The 16,043-nt window shown below is 35.7% G+C and overlaps 1 protein-coding gene across 9 annotated transcripts in view; it reads left to right on the top strand.

Moving 5' to 3' along the window:
• Window positions 1-16,043, top strand: part of MGAT4C (MGAT4 family member C) — a 368,163-nt gene that overhangs the window by 314,798 nt on the left and 37,322 nt on the right. For 8 of the 9 annotated variants that reach the window (XR_007629994.1, XM_050324305.1, XM_050324302.1 and 5 more), the window contains one exon: window positions 10,707-10,835. The gene's annotated coding sequence lies outside the window, so the exon portion shown is untranslated. Of the gene's footprint in view, window positions 1-8,402; window positions 8,469-10,706; window positions 10,836-16,043 lie in introns of those variants that run through there. The other variant, XM_050324307.1, reaches the window with a different exon arrangement.

Raw genomic sequence — 16,043 nt, 5'->3', positions numbered from 1 at the left:
AACTAAAACTCTCTTTAAATAAAGTTAAAAACTAAACTCTTGGGTTTAAAAAAAACCACTTTGTCTTCCTAGTGTATGTCAGTTTGATCATGAGTTATTAATTTCTCCTATAACTCTAAGGTATAGTGGTTCTTTATTTTTCTATACACAGAAGTTTCTCTTAACTTAAAAATTCAATATTTTGTACTGTCTCATATGCCTGAAAGGGATCTTAAGAGTTTCATTTCAAAAAATGTTGTCACCAAAGCACTTCTGAGGACCTATATTCTGCTCAGAAATGGTGTTGAAGGCCTGAGGGTTACAATAAGAGCTTGCCTATCCTCTAACTGCAGTGACCTGTCAGATTCCATAAATATTTTCCCTAAAGTTCTCAGGGTTTCTGCTTGCTTGCAAAGCTCTCACCATGGTTTATAGCTGATAACCATAACTTTCCAACAAAAGCATTTAACAAAGACAAAAAGCTCAAGTTTTGAATGTGGTGATAGTTGAAGAAAGATTTTTTTCCCTAAAGTTAAATCTGTAAAAATTGTTGACAGCTTTGTGCGTTTATGCTACTTTTCATCTGTAGTTTGAGGTGCAGCTAACTTCCTGGTAGCATCTGAGAATTTTCTCTAATAAATCCATACAGAGTTGTAGTGTGCTGACCAGTGCCTTCCATCTCCCCTACTTCCTTTCAAGGAAGTTTATATTTCCATTCTGTGAACTTGTGCTCTGTAGACATAAGTTTTCTAAGACAGGGGAAATGCTTTATTAACCACAGTGAATAGAGGAATGTGAAGCTCTTTGTGGACTCCTTGGGATATAATACCTGCTGTATAGCTCTAAAGCAATAGGTCAACAGCCCAGATGATTCCTTTAAAACCTTTGTTACCCTGAGACTGGGAAGCAGAGTAAATCGTCTTCACCAAGTTGACACAGATAGTGTTTAGGTAGTGACTGTTGAATTCAGTTTTCCCAAGACAGGAAATTTTGATAAATCTGATATTTTGCTGCTTTGTTATTGAAACAATATCTGTCTAATGAAAATATTCAATTTTAAGATTCAAATATACTTTCCTTAAACATGAGAGCTTTTCAGATTACATATAAAAATGACATCTCCTTCTTCCCCTTAGACACACTGATCAATAAGGTTCAATTTTTTGCTGTTTAATACTACCAAATTTTAGATTATATTAACATCTTTTTCCAGCAGTTATTTAGCTCATCTTTAAATATTTAACTGAAATGGATAAGAGTCCACTGTATAGTCCTCAAATGAAGTTTTGTGGTGCATGTAAAATCACTTGTACAAAAAAAATTATTTCAGTGATGTTTCACTAACAATGAGATAACATTTGAACTTGCAATTTCCATCAATCATAGCATTGGTTTCATTAGTTTTCTGAATTTTATAATGCAATTATCCCACAATGGTAGAGAGATCTATCTATGTCAGTAAGCATTTAGCATTTTGACTTTCTAAATATATAAATATACATACTCGGAGATTAGTGGAAAGCTGTTAGGTCATTATGTTGTTCACTGAGAGTCATTTGGGAACTCTAAGACTCTACATGATTCTTTGCATGATTAAGTGAAATATCTGCAATGATAATACATTATTGTGTCATCAGTTTAAGAAATTGATATAAATTAGCACTTTAATATTTGACTTAATATTAATCAGTACAATATAAACTATGTGAAACTTGTGTATATCAGGATTAATGGATTTTCCAAGCTTGTCTGAAATTAAATTTGAAAGTACTTCAAAAGAATATTTTAGTGAAAAATATTCATAACAGAGGTCTGCATTGTGGAACCCAGTTCTAGCTACAGGATCCCTCTGGATGTTGACACATCTCACTCTGAGACCCACTTTCTAAGATGGGAAGTACATATTTTTCAGCCAGGAATACATGCATGCCACAGATGCTCTCCACATCTGGACAAGAAAGGCAATGAGGCAGAGGGTTGCCCTGTGGCTCATTTTCCTGTTTTTACATAAGTTGAGCAAATTACTGACCATCGGGACCAGAGATGTTCCCAAACTGTGAGAAATCACTTCAGTTCTATTTGTATCTCAAAGGAAGAAAATAAGTAAAGGTAATCAAAGTAGGAGAAATAATTGTATCTAGTGAATCAGCACATTCTTCAGTTAGAAATTTCTATATTATCTGTTGGATTATTAACTAAACTGTTAGATATGTTAGAAAGTTTTATACTTCTTTCTGGATATCTCAGTAATTGCTTTTTCTTACTCCTATATGAAGCACACATTTACCTTGATAAAAAATTTTGCATGAGTAGCCTGTGAACTGCAGTATAAATCAGAATATGAAACATGGAGCAACTCTTGCCAACTCTTGCTCTTGTTAATAGCCCTTATTCAGGAGTCTTGTTGACCTTAATGAGATTCATGATGCATTTATGCATTAATGATGTCAGAAGGACTGATCTGAAGACATTTCTGGAGTGACAAATAGCTCTGCTGTTTGTCCTAGTGACAAGGTTTCTAATGAGCCTGCAAGCTTGGAGTGCTTTTCAGCTCTAATTGTGGTCTTGCATTCTTGACATTGAGACAGCAATGGCAGTGAGGTCAGGGCTTCTGTGTTGATCTTTGCAGCACTGACCTCAGCATTCTCTAAGGTGATGACAGGAATCTCAGAGGTAAAGGCTTCCCTACCACTGTCCTGCCTGGGACAACAACAGAGGCTTCCTTATACGAAGGTGAGGGTTTGGTACCCATTACATAGAAGCTGAAGGAGCTCAGGAGCTCTCTTTAGTCGTGTGTAAACAGGGGACTTGCCTGCCTGTTTTGCTGCATGTAGCTCTCTAATTTGCAGGTTCGTAGCTGTGCACAGCAGGACCTGGCTGGTAGTTGCCTGTTCCTTCACATCCCAACAGCTTTTATCCTGCCTGGTGCTCAGGCATTGTACCTGAAGGACAGAGGTAACCTGCCAGTTCCAAATGTTGCCCTATCATTCCCATTTATGTGTTTGGAAGATATTAAGTACAGATTTATTCTGCTCCTTACAGTGCATAATGTGCCAAAGGCATGAGAACGGAGTTAATAGTCTCTCCCATGCTCCAGAGGAGTCTTCTGTTCCCTAGGTTCCATCATGGAGCTCCAGGTTGCAGTGCCCTCACTTAAGAGAGTGTTTAGAAAGTGCCTTCACTGGAGGTTCAGCTCTTAGGTTTGTGCCTATGGCCTGAGAGATTGTATGTGTGCATCTTAATTAGTTACCAGGACAAGTCTTGTCTATAGGTATATTTTTTTTATTAACATATCTTTTGGAAAGGAGAAAGGAAAGAGAGAGACAGAGCTGCCAGATACCTTTCCAAGGGAAAGAGATAACACTTTCAGTGAAGAAATTTTTCTTAATATCCAATCAAAATATCTTCTGGAGCAACTTGAGGGTCTTTCTTCTTGTTCTTTTGCTTGTTACTTGGAAGAAAAGACTGATCCCCACCTTGCTACAACCTCAAGTGGTTGGAGAGAGCGATAAGGTCTTCCCTCAGCCACTCCTCATCAGATTTGTGTTCCAGATCCTTCACTGACTTTGTTGTCCTTCTCTGGATAGGCTCCAGAACCTCAGTGTTTCTCTTGTAATGAGGATCCCAAACTGGAAGTGAAAGAAAGGCCCTGTGCTTGTATAGATTACAGACCTAAGAAAAAGTGACTGCCCTGTGTGAACACATGTTGTACAGCTTCCACCGGCCATTCAGTGTCTGTGGTGTTTGCCAGCTTCTCATCTCCTCTGTATTTCCCCTTCTGTTGTATTCTGCACTGTATACAGTGTGCTTTGTACTCAAAGCCCTTCCACCTTTGCTGTGCTAGGAGAGCAGCTTTGCAGTGTGAGGATATGAATGAACAACTCTCCACGTAACATAGGGTGTGACCCAGTCTCACAGAGCAAACTGGCAGTGTGTGATGTGACTGGTGCAAATCCTTCCACTGAGCCAGTCCTCTCAATGAAGTGAAGGTGCCCTTCAGGAGGTCTTCTTGCTGGGGACAGAAACACCTTTCCATCTTCTTTATTATATGAAGTGCCTGAGAGGGAAAATTCACTGAGAGAGTGTCAGTGCTGTTCAGAGGGACCTATCTAGTGAGCAAAGATGAGTTTTCCAAAGTGTTTCTGGAGAAGCGAATAGTCACAATTGTGAGGAAGGGAACATGATGCAAAGATGCATGTCAGGATATGGGAGGAAAGGTTTTGATGCAAATGTTGTAAAGAGGGTGTTCTGTATGAGAGACCCAGTCGTAGCTGCCTTGGAGCTAAATCGTTGGCCTACTATTTGGGGACTGCAAAGTAGGAAGAAGGCAAATTGAGCTGTAGCAGTTATTAATATAATAAATAATAAGTCCCATAGGGACCATAGTGACACCAAGGTGGTGTGTTACAAGAGTAACGTTTATTTAAGGATTTACAACTTATATAGCAGTTTCAAATGCTGCCACGTCACACAGGTTAACTTCCTAAGCCAATCCCTCGTATTCAACAGAGCATGTGTGACAGAGTACGTAGAACTACAACTCCCAGGACGCTTTGCAGCACCTGGGTAACCAGAGCCCATATTGAGCTACGTACAAATAGATTTACAAAAATCTGTTTTGAGAATAGAGAAGAAGAGAACTGTTATTTTGAAGCCTAATCAACTGGCTAATCAGTAGCCAGTAACACATTTACATTTTGCATAATATACTCTTTTGTCAGGAGATTCATTAAATGACAAGCTGGTTCAGACAACAAAAAATTACTTTGTTTTGAAAGCATTCATACTTCAAGAGTTTAACAGAGAATAATATAAGAGAATACAAAGAAAATATTTCTTAACAAGCTGCTTCACTTTCCTTATGGAGTGATAATATAAAACTGATGCATTGCTCACTTTCTCAAGTACCTAATGTTTCTAAGTGAAAGAATTTTAGTCAAATCGAGCAAAAGATTATAAGAAACATTTTCTTTTATGAGTCTCTGAAAAACAAGATTGCTTTAAAATTCTATTATAAACTATTTTTTGGCTCTCTTTCAATCAAAATTACAACCTGTAAGCTTTCAACACCTTTTTTAGAGGTTGATAAAATATTAAAAAGGAAGTCATTATTCTTTTATATGAGTTGTACTTTATTCTTAGAATGTCCTCACATGGTTATAGATTTCTAAGAGTCTACTAAAGTCAATAAATTGAAGGAACACTTTCAGTTTCTAAAAGTTCATTTCAGAAGCCTTTATGCATTATTACTGAAAAGTTTTTGGTCTATTTAAACTGTATATTATAATTATGTCAAAAATACATCACCAAGTAAGGCATCACATTAAATAATTTGTATAATGTCACCATTTAAACATATCAATAGTTATAAAATTCTAACATATATAAAAGTTCTCCTATTCAGTCAATGGTACTTCTAAATTTAATTTGACTGTCTTTGTTCTAACAAAGTTATTTTCACTTTTATTTGTATAAGGACTATAAAAAATAAAGCATAAAAGTAATTTTTAAAACAAGTGAGTTGAACTTTAAGTGCTATCATTCAGTAAAAGACTTTTCAGTGACATTTTGTCAATGTAAATATGTTAGCTATTATTATTTCCATCGATCTGACTGAGAGCTTTTCTTTAAGTACCAAAGTGAAAATATTACAATTCATTTACAGTCACACTCACTGAAAAATAATTTCAGCTATTCATTAACATTAAATTAATTCTCTTAAGGTATCTAAATATCATAAGATGATATCTATCTGAATTATCCTGCAATGTGTTCTTTCATGTTGAATTATTTTTAAAATTAATTACTATCATGTTTTGAATAGATAGCTGTAACACTATTGAATAGGGAAAGTATATAACTATTAAGGGTAGAATATGCAGCTAGTCTACTCTGACACTAAATACTTTAAAAAAACCCATACAGAGTATATATTTCTTTCATGCTTGACACAAATTTGTTTTTATTTTTTATAGTGATAAGATAGCAGTTAAGGGCATTTTTTTTCTACACTTTGCTTACCATGGATTCAGTACTTATAAACTCCTATTTTTTGTTTCTGTTTTGCTCCCAGCCATAGTGGGGCACTATTAGTGCTCACAGTGATCACACTGCTAGTGAAATAAAAAAAACCCTAAATATATTCCTGTAATTCACCACCATTATATTTACTACTGTGTCTGTTTCTGTATGTACAGATATTTGGGATAAAAGAAAAAAATTGTTAGATGCCATATTTATCCATTATATATGTATAGCTTTCCAATACTATAAACTAAGTTTGTGTTGTTCTTTTGCACTTTTTACAGTATATAAGAAAAAATGGTTACAATACATTTCATTTGCTATTTAATAAGTGTTAATCGCAACTGTGTGGTATTTGTATATTTTTACCTTACACAGTTCTATTTTGTAGTGGTTTAAAATTTGGGGAAAGCATTACATTCAATAAGCAGAGCAAAAAGAATAAAATTTTCTATTGGATCAGCTTGTTTCTACATGATTTCATTGGCCATTTAGACCTTTTTCCAGCACAAAGTGCCATGAAGTGAGTAGCTTACTTGTGTATCTTTACAGCACTACAAAGCACTGTAGGCTGCTCACCTGGCTCTAATAGTTGAATTTGAGGAAAAAGAATTGATTTTTTTTTTTTTAAAGTTTATGAAGTTTGTCCTTTGGAAATATTTAGGGGTTCAGATTGGGTTTGCAGGGTTTTCTGATTTTCAACAACCCTTACACCCCACACCACACTTCTAGGAAACTACTTCTGACACTTACACAAGATTAGCATTGGAATAACATTGTCAATCTGCAGGAAGGAATTGTTTCTCCTGCCCCAATAAATGAGAAAGAGGCGGTTTTTTGCTGCATCCTTCTGAATGATAGATATATTGTCTTGTTTACATTTCTGCTGAAATTGAGAAAAAACCAGAGTGGTTTGATTTGAGCACATATATGAAAATCCTCTTTACTATTTGAATGCGTAATGCAATAACAATTAGTAGAAATTAATTTTTCTAAATGAATAGTGTGGATGACTGAAAAAATTAAATCTCTTTGACAGGGACTGACTGCACTTGTTCTGCTGTATAAATCCATACAGTGGCTGTGTAAAACCAAAGAATAATATTAAACAGGAAAAAGAAGAAATGTAGGTGAGTGTTAGAACTTATATTTGAATGAAAATGGAAGATAAAGGTAAGGTTTTAAAAAATTCCAAGTTTACCTTACTAAGAATATCTTTCTAAATTCTAGTGGTAAGTCCCACATGCTTGCATTAGCAAGCATTTATTTATTCAGAGATGCAAAAAGAATATTACTTAAAATTATGTTATGGACCAATTTTAAAGTCCAGGACAATTGGAATTCATCTTAAATTAGTTCTTTAAACCATTCAAGTAAGGTTTTAAATACTGCAGCCCATATAGCAGACATGAAAATTTCAGTATTACTGTGAAAGACAATCAAAGGTAGTATCAGCTGCTAAATGTAAAGAATTTTATATATATACACACACACACACTTTTATTTTTTTATTTTATTTACCTGTACTTACATAGATTCATAGATTTCACTAGGTAAATTTAACATCTTTAGGAATACATTTATAAATTTCTGTAACAGTTATACTTGATGTTTCTTGAAAATGTTCCTTCAATTTACACTTTAGAAACTACCTTTACTGAAAGAGATTAATCTATGTAAAAACAGCCCATATCCGTCCTCTGCTTTCTTTCCTTAAATTCTTAGGAAGCCCTGGAGATTCACACTGGGAAACAAGAGCAGTGACTGCACAGTACAAATACAGGCTGATTTGGCATAGTGTCCCTCACATCAAACAGAGCTTTGCTCTAGAAATGGTACAGGTTCAATGAATGGGCTTCAGAGCAGCTGCCAACATTCATTACTGGCAGACGACTAAAGGAGATGTGTGCCATGTGAAAGGCTCTTGCTAGGTTTCAAGGTATTAAAGAATAAGCACTGGAAAAATTTGCCACAGAGAAAGGCTTGCCTATCATTCATAGGACTACTTGAAAAAGAAAAATATCCTTGATAATTATTTTAAAGATTATAGGTAACACTGGTGTGAACTCCCTTCCAGTACAGTCCTAGAACACCATAATCTGTCAATTGTAAGATACTGCCCTTAGCACAAAGGAATCTGGGGGCAATATATTATGGACAGGCAATGTATGAAAATCTAAGACATTTAAAAAAACACTTAAGAATGATTTCCATTTATGATTCTGAGTCACTGTTTTCAGTAGCTTATGCAAAAATCAATGAGCTTTTGATCTGTAACTAGTGAGAAATTAAGAAAGAGCACTTATGCTTTACCTTTGTTTTCTTTGTTGATTGATATGAAAAATGAATCCAGAGGAGGGAAACTTAAACTGAAGAACAATTCCTGAGATGGTAGATAAAGGTGATTTCAGTGGATCGGTGGCAATTTCCACAATCTTTCAGTCTTCTCCAAAAGGAAAAAAGAGGTAGTATAATTTTGGCCAATCTACTCTTTGATCAGTTTGATTCATGTTGTTCCTTTCCTTCTATCAGAAGAAGAAACTTCTCAGTAAGAAGTCACTTCTTTCTGAGACGTGCCAGGAGCTAGAATTGTTATTAACCTAGGAGAATATTGCTGTCATATAGTGGAAGCAACGCAATATGTGAATGTCAGACATCAGTTTTAAATTATGCATTAATTATTTTTTAGTGACTAGACTTCTGCACATTTGGCTTTTTTAATAATTTTCCCCATTTTTTCCTCATATGCACATGCACAGCCGCATGATAAACTGCTGAAGATGAGGCTATTACTAGCTGACACTGTAAGAATCTTTACTACCTACTCTACTCCCTTAGTGCTGAGATGATTTTCATTGCTAAGAGCCTGAGGATGCATGTAATTTAGAAACAAATTCTGCTTTTCCAAATTATGCTCTGATTTTTTTTTCTGTTGGCAGTTTGACATTCTCTCTTTTGTATTATTATTATTATTGTTATCAACATTATCATCATCTATAATTTAACTGCTCTCTTTTTATAGCTGGGTTAAGTTCCCTATAGTATAAGCAAATATACTATTGACCAAAATATATGTCTACAATAATAAAATAATTTATCATTTTGGCAATTTTCTCTGCTATTTTTAAGTGGGATATATGCTGTCTGCTCAGACTTCATTTTGTTCTGAAGACTAAAGGGTACTTCAGTATGTGGAGGAATCACAGAAGCAATCTATCTGTCAATTCAAATTTTGTTTTTAACAAGTAACATCGCTAAGGATTTAATGGCAAAGGACAGACTGAATCATTTATCTTAGTACTGCACCCCTATGCTGAATTTGTTCCAACACTGGGAAGTTATAAAACTATAATTTTAAGTTAGACTATAATTTCTCATTTCAGTAAGGGAAAAACATTCTTATTCCATTGTAACAGCAGATATATAGTGATGTTAATGAGTAGGTATGATGGTTTGGACCTGGCTCCCTGCCAAATGCCCAAACCCACAGTAGAAGTCCCCCTTCCCCTTCCTTCTTCCCGCAAGGGCAAAGGAAAAAAACTATGCAAATTGAAGAACCCGAAATCAAGCTAGTTATATAAAAAATATATATTTTATGTATATTACAGTTAAATACAGTTAAGATGCTATGTATACAGCAAAAGAGAATCCAAACACCCCCCGGAGGGATAGTGAAAAGGGAAAAAAGGGACAAAAAGGGACATTGAACAGGTATACACACAATCAAACTCAAGAACTATACTAATAACTAACAAAACAGATCTCACCACATCCCTTAGAAAAAGCAGGATTGGCAGACACGGCCAGCACTCTCCGAGCCTCCACGCATCAGGCCAGTGGTCGCTGCAGGTCTCAGCCTTAGAGAAGCGAGACCAACGCAGGGACCCACTGTTCCTGAACCTCACCAGAAGAGAAAAGAGCAAAGGCCTCTCCTCTCTTCTTATTTATACCCCAATTTATGTAAAAATTGTATGGAATACTGGGAACACTGCCCCTTCCTTGGTTACAAACTGGTCACAAAGGAAGGTCTAGATTAAAACTACCACAGTAGGAAATTGAATGCGGTAACATTGCCCCAGATTAAGAGGTTAACAGTTTGTCGAAGACACTGGACCCTTTCCCCAGATGTAACTAGAACTGGCTGAATCTGAGCAACACAAATCTGTTGGCTCATGTCCCTTCCCTTCCCTTCTAGCACCTCCCTGCCCCTCCCCTCCCCTCAGCATGTCATAGAACAACTACTAGGTCTGTTAGAAATATGTTTCTCATATTCCCCTTTTTATAGTTGTTTAATAATGCTTTCAGAATTAGGATAATCTAATTTACTTTTGATGAAAACATTACTGATTCATTGGAGATTCACAATCAGATTTTCATCCAGTTACATTCATTCAAGTAAGGCATAGCACACTTCTGACTGTGACTTGCCTTCCGTCTTTTCCTTTGCACTTATTTCTTTCCAGACATGAATTTTAAAGCACTGTTGAGGATGTGATATAAGGATGTGCATTTAATTGATCATTGGTAATACTGAGTATTAATTATCATATTCTAAAATACAGGCTGAATACCATTTGAATTTTAATTGTATTATAGATAATGGAATATCTTTCCCATTGAACTAAAATGGTAGTAGTTATTACAGTTGTCCGTTATAAAGTTGATGAGACTTAAAACATATATTTTTATTTCTTCTCTTTCAGTTTCTGACTTGGATCTTCAGATAGTAAGGCATTCTACTAGGAGAGTTTCCATGTCTTTCTTATGAGCTGTTGTGAGCTGCCTTTGCACTGAAAGTTTTCAGTTCCTGCATTTGGTGGCACAAATGAAATGTAAGTGTTTTTATTATTTTTTTCTTTCCATATTTAATACGAGGTAACACAATGGTAGCTTTAGTTCTCTACTGATGTTAAAGATTAAAGCCTGAGAGTTTCAGATTAGACACGTGGGCAAGAAAAATCTACTGAAGGGCAGTGGAGCACTGGAGCGGGCTACCCAGAAAGGTTGTAAAATGCTCGTGGAAATTTTCAAGCCTTGCCTAGACAAAGCCACAGCTGACTCTTCTAGTGTTGATTATAGCCCAATTCTGAGTAGGAACAGACCTAAATGAACTCCATTGACAACCCCTCCCACCAACACTTTTATCTTACTGTGAAAATGAAGTAAGACAGAAAAGGTATAAAGAGTCAGCTGCTGTCAGAAGGGCAGTGTATCCAGTTAAGCATCCTGGAGAATTAGTGTCTTTGGACTTGATTTTCAGGAGCTGCTCCATATCACACCAACATACTGTGCTGAAAAGGGATGAGGATGAAGCTGATTTTCTCCTAGGTAGGTGACAGGGTAGAGAGAGGTGTATCACAAACCACAGTCTCATTTTCAGGGCTTATTTTGGTCTGATAAGTAGTTGCACCATTGTTTTCTCTGAACTGTCTGCAAATTACATATTTGTGTCCTTGTGACCTGAATCAAACACAACCTAGGCAGGACAAGCAAGGAACTTCACTTAAGGATTGTTCCAGTGGTCTTGAAATCTCATATAAAACTACATTACCATCAAAGGGTGATTCATGGTCAGCCTTGTATGACTGACATGTATTCATGGAAATATAGTTCATATTTTTTCTGTGTAAATTCACTGTTTCCCCTTTACCATAGGCAAATGTGTTATTCCTACTATACCTCAGCATAACTGATAGAGTTACTAGAGATCACAGTACAGTGATTCTGTTCTTGTATTTTTCCATTTCACTAATATAAGCAGATTCACCTACCAAACTATTTAATGGTATGGCCTCCTCAAGTGTCTTTACCATAGCAAATGCTCCTTGATACATTATTGAGATTCATCAGTGAATGTAGAAAAAGAATAATTTCCTTTTTATATTTTTTCTAATGTTGATAAATCAAAAATCTTGATAGGTTAAACTGGAAATAATTCCTACAGAAATCTTCAGCAAAGCAAATGGATGTTACTTTATGGAACAACAATATAAAAGGAATATAAAAAAATACCTTTCTACAAATAGCATTCATCACATTTTTCTCTTAATGGACATGCCATCATACTTGTGTATGCTAATATTGGTTCTACTGTTCAAATAAAACACTCCATGCACTGTTTCAGCTAACAGTGAGCAAAGTCAATACTGTGCTTTGACATCTCTATTGTAGTTTGCATTTTACCTTCTGTTTGATACAGATAAATTCTATAGTTGTGTCACATTTTTCTTCAAGATTGAGCAGATCAGTGAGGATGATAAAATATTAATGGTAAAAGCTTAGGGAATTAGATATGTCTGTGAATATAGGTTAGACTTTCACAGTCCAACCTATTTCTTTTGTGTGAACTCCATCAGACACGATGTACTGTAAAATATATTTTGTCTGTTCAGGTTAAAATATGTCATTTTTCAGACCAGAGAAAGGGCCTAAATTTTTTATTTAATGGTCCAAGTTTATTTAACAGCTTTATACATTTTTCAGTAATTTTGTTGTCAAAAGCAGAACTGATTGCCAGTATGCCATTTCCTTGTATTTCTCCTACTATCACATTACTCTGCAGAACACGTGGAGCTAGAAGGAAGGAGAAAGAAAATTATAGCTTCATTTGTAATCTTCTACTGCAACAGGGAAAAGATTATTAACCACCTAGTTGCCATGGTGGTTACAATGTGTGTTACAGGAGAAGCTGTTAAGAGACCTCTAGTTTTTGACTAGGCCCTGTTATTTGGGGATTTAAGGAGAATGGTAAGTAATCATTCCCTCTTCCTTTCCAATACTTTTTTTTGTTTATGCTTTTGAGGCTTACTTATATTAAACTAAATTGTGTCAAAACTTCTGTCCCAAAGGCTGGAGGACTGAGTGGACTTTTTTTTTTTGGTTGATAGATATTTTCTTTTTTCTTCCTTGTTTCACTACCCTATACTTCTTAATTTATTTCTTCTTTAGTTAGCTGCTATTAACATGGCTTAGTTAAATAGAAGCAACTATTGGGCCAAAGGCTTTTTTTTTCCAAATTAATGTTAACCTGTGCTGGGTAGATTTTAATGAATTATCCATACAGCAACATAAGTAGGAATGTGTCTCCTGACTTAGCAATGAAAAATAAAAATAATTACATAAGAACAGGTCAAGCTAAAAGTCCATGAAGAACAATAAGCTGTCTCTATTAGTAGTCTGTGACAGTGTGGATTTTTATGTCCTTGGAAAATTAATCATATAGCACTAGGAAGATTTTGCATTTTTTCTCCTACTTGACTCATACTGCTTGCCATGCAGTTGTTATTTCCATGTTCTTTTGCTTATTCCTGTGATGGGATTCTATCAACGTGCTTAAAATAAAATGTGGACAAAATTGTTCTTCTTGTCTAGACCTCTAAAAAAACTACATCAGTATCTAAAGACAGGAGTCATCCTACCTAGCTTTACTCTTAAAAAAGTGGAATAAATGGAAAGACACAGTCTGGCTATTCAGAGCACGTTTCTTAAACAGCTATCTTAGCATGAATTTAATTACTTTATAATGAGTACCTCTGCAAACAGCGTAGATTACATGAATAATGTTTGAATGACTAAACCAAAGGATTAATTCTTTCCTAATCGTTGAAAGCATTGCTCTTTCTGTTCATGGTACTGTCAGCCAGCTTCAACGTAACTGCTTTGAAGTTAAAAGTGGGGGGGACAGTGACACAGGAGTTAATTCTTGGGTTTATGTCTTGCCCAGACCTGATAATACTTTGGTAATTCCACTCTGTCTTCTTGATTATTCTATCAAAATATTTCCCATCAAAATTCCTTGTTAAATTTATACTTCCACCAATAGTGAGGACTCAAATCTCATGATCTTCCAGTCCCACACTCCATCAAATGCTCTATCTGATACTGTGTCCTTTCTGTCCATTTCTGTAGCTCCTTGTAAATCACAAATTTGACAGTCTTTCAGTCTCTGAGTACATCCAGGATGTTCTAAAGTTGGTGTGGTTTCTAGGCTCCATACACATTTTTGCTGTTGTCACACAATTCCCATGTGATGGTTTGCTGAAAGTGCTTCCAAGAGTTATGAGAAGTGAGTTTCTGGTGAGACATAAGCAGAGGTGTCTGTCATTCGACTGGAAGTCCAATTGTTGTAGAACACTTTCAACAATATACTTTTCATTCTTATGAGAACACCACTTTTCTCAAAATGTTGGAAAAGAAATGTAAGTTTCAAGGAGGCTTACTGTTTTGTAGAAGACACCAAAATATTCCAGAAACCCTATTGTACAGCACAGTTCTGTCTTGTGCCCAATGTGCTTCACAGGTCAGAGCTAAGGTGGTAGTGGTGAGTGAGAACACTAGCCCATGGTATCTAATTGGTCTCATCTCTACCAAACTCTCATTTATTAACCAAACTCTCATTTTTTACCCTTGTATTTTGTCTAAAAAAAAAAGGAAAAAAGAAAAGGAGCTTACTCACATAAAGAATCAAGCAGTTTACCATGTCATGTTGGCCTTTTGCACAGTGTTAAATGAAATCACACATTGCTCAGACTTTCTAATTAACAGTATGATGTGTGGGGGAAGTCTTTCATTAATTAACCTTTCAGTTAATCAAAGTACATTTTCTGCTTCTCTCCAGTTTCGATCTGTTTCATGTTTTTTCTTCCTTTATTTCTTATCTTTTACTTTGTGGTCTAGAGCTTGCCTTTGAAATAATAACATCAAGTCCCTGATTCACAGCTATCAAAATTTTGAGCTACACTGTAAGATGACAGAGAATAATAAAGCTTATTTTCATCCTAATAATTCTGAAATAAAATACCAATTTTAGTATGATAGAAAAATAACTCCCATGACCCATTTTTCTTGGCTAAAATCATAAACATTCATAAAAATGCTCTACTTTTCATTCAATCTCAAAGGTTTTTCATTTTAGAGATGTAGAACTCTTTTTGTAAAGGGAGGCAGAATTGTTCCTTATGTATACAATAGAATTTCATCAGACCAAAAACTCAGCTCACATGTCACCTGCAGACTTTCTCTTTATTTTCCAAAATATTTCTATTTCTAAATATGCATTTCATAAGCAGTAATTTCTGTGATTGTATTCTATAAAAATATGGAGTCATTTATAAACAAAGTTCAGTACAAGTAGGAGGTTTACAAGCCAGCATACACAGATGTGAAAGTATGGAGAGGTCAGGCAAAAACCTCAGAAATAATTATCTATTTCATAAAGTTATAAAACAAAAGTGGAAACTTTTTGATAAATTTAGTTTTCTCCAGCAAAGAGCAATATAGACTTTTTTTCTCTCTCTCATCCACTTAAGCAAATAGAATAATGTATTTCAATATGGAAGAGACTAATTGACCAACAGTCAGCCCAAAAGATCTGCTAGTTCACCTGATCTTTTATCAATATGATTGCTGAATTAATTACCTCGTGTATGTGTTTGCATATTTTTTACTTATATGCACTTAGAAAAGCCTATAAATAAGCTTCTAAAGAGAAAGTATCCAATCTGAGCCTTAAATATTGAGGGATTTACCAATTTTCAACTCTCAATGCTTGTTTTTTTCCATTCAAAGAAATTACTCAGGCTTTTAAGAAATTTGGGCTAAAAAAAACAGTGGTCAGCTTTAACAAGATTATCTTTAACAAGTGGGACACCTGCCTCCCAGTTTCACAGAATTACAGAATATGCTGACTTGGAAGGGACCCACAAGGATCATCGAGTCCAACTCCTGCCCTGCACAGGACCATCCCCAAGAGTCACACCATGTGCCTGAGAGTGTAGTCCAAACGCTTCTTGAACTCTGTCAGGCTTGGTGCTGTGACCACTTCCTTGGGGAGCCTGTTCCAGGGCCCAAACACCCTCTGGGTGAAGAACCTTTTCCTAATATCCAGCCTAAACCTGCTGTGCACAACTTCAGGCCATTCTCTCGGGTCCAGCCACCAGCCACCACAGAGAACAGAAGGTTGCCTGCTCCTTCTCTTCCCCTCAAGAGGAGGTTGTAGACTGCAATGAGGTCTCCCCTCAGTCTCCTCTTCTCCAGGATGA

Source organism: Myiozetetes cayanensis, unplaced genomic scaffold (genome assembly GCF_022539395.1).
Source record: "Myiozetetes cayanensis isolate MyiCay16 unplaced genomic scaffold, myiCay2020 scf3, whole genome shotgun sequence".
NCBI lineage: Eukaryota > Metazoa > Chordata > Aves > Passeriformes > Tyrannidae > Myiozetetes > Myiozetetes cayanensis.
The sequence above is the reverse complement of the archived record's forward strand: the minus strand, read 5'-3'. Positions and strand labels throughout refer to the sequence as shown.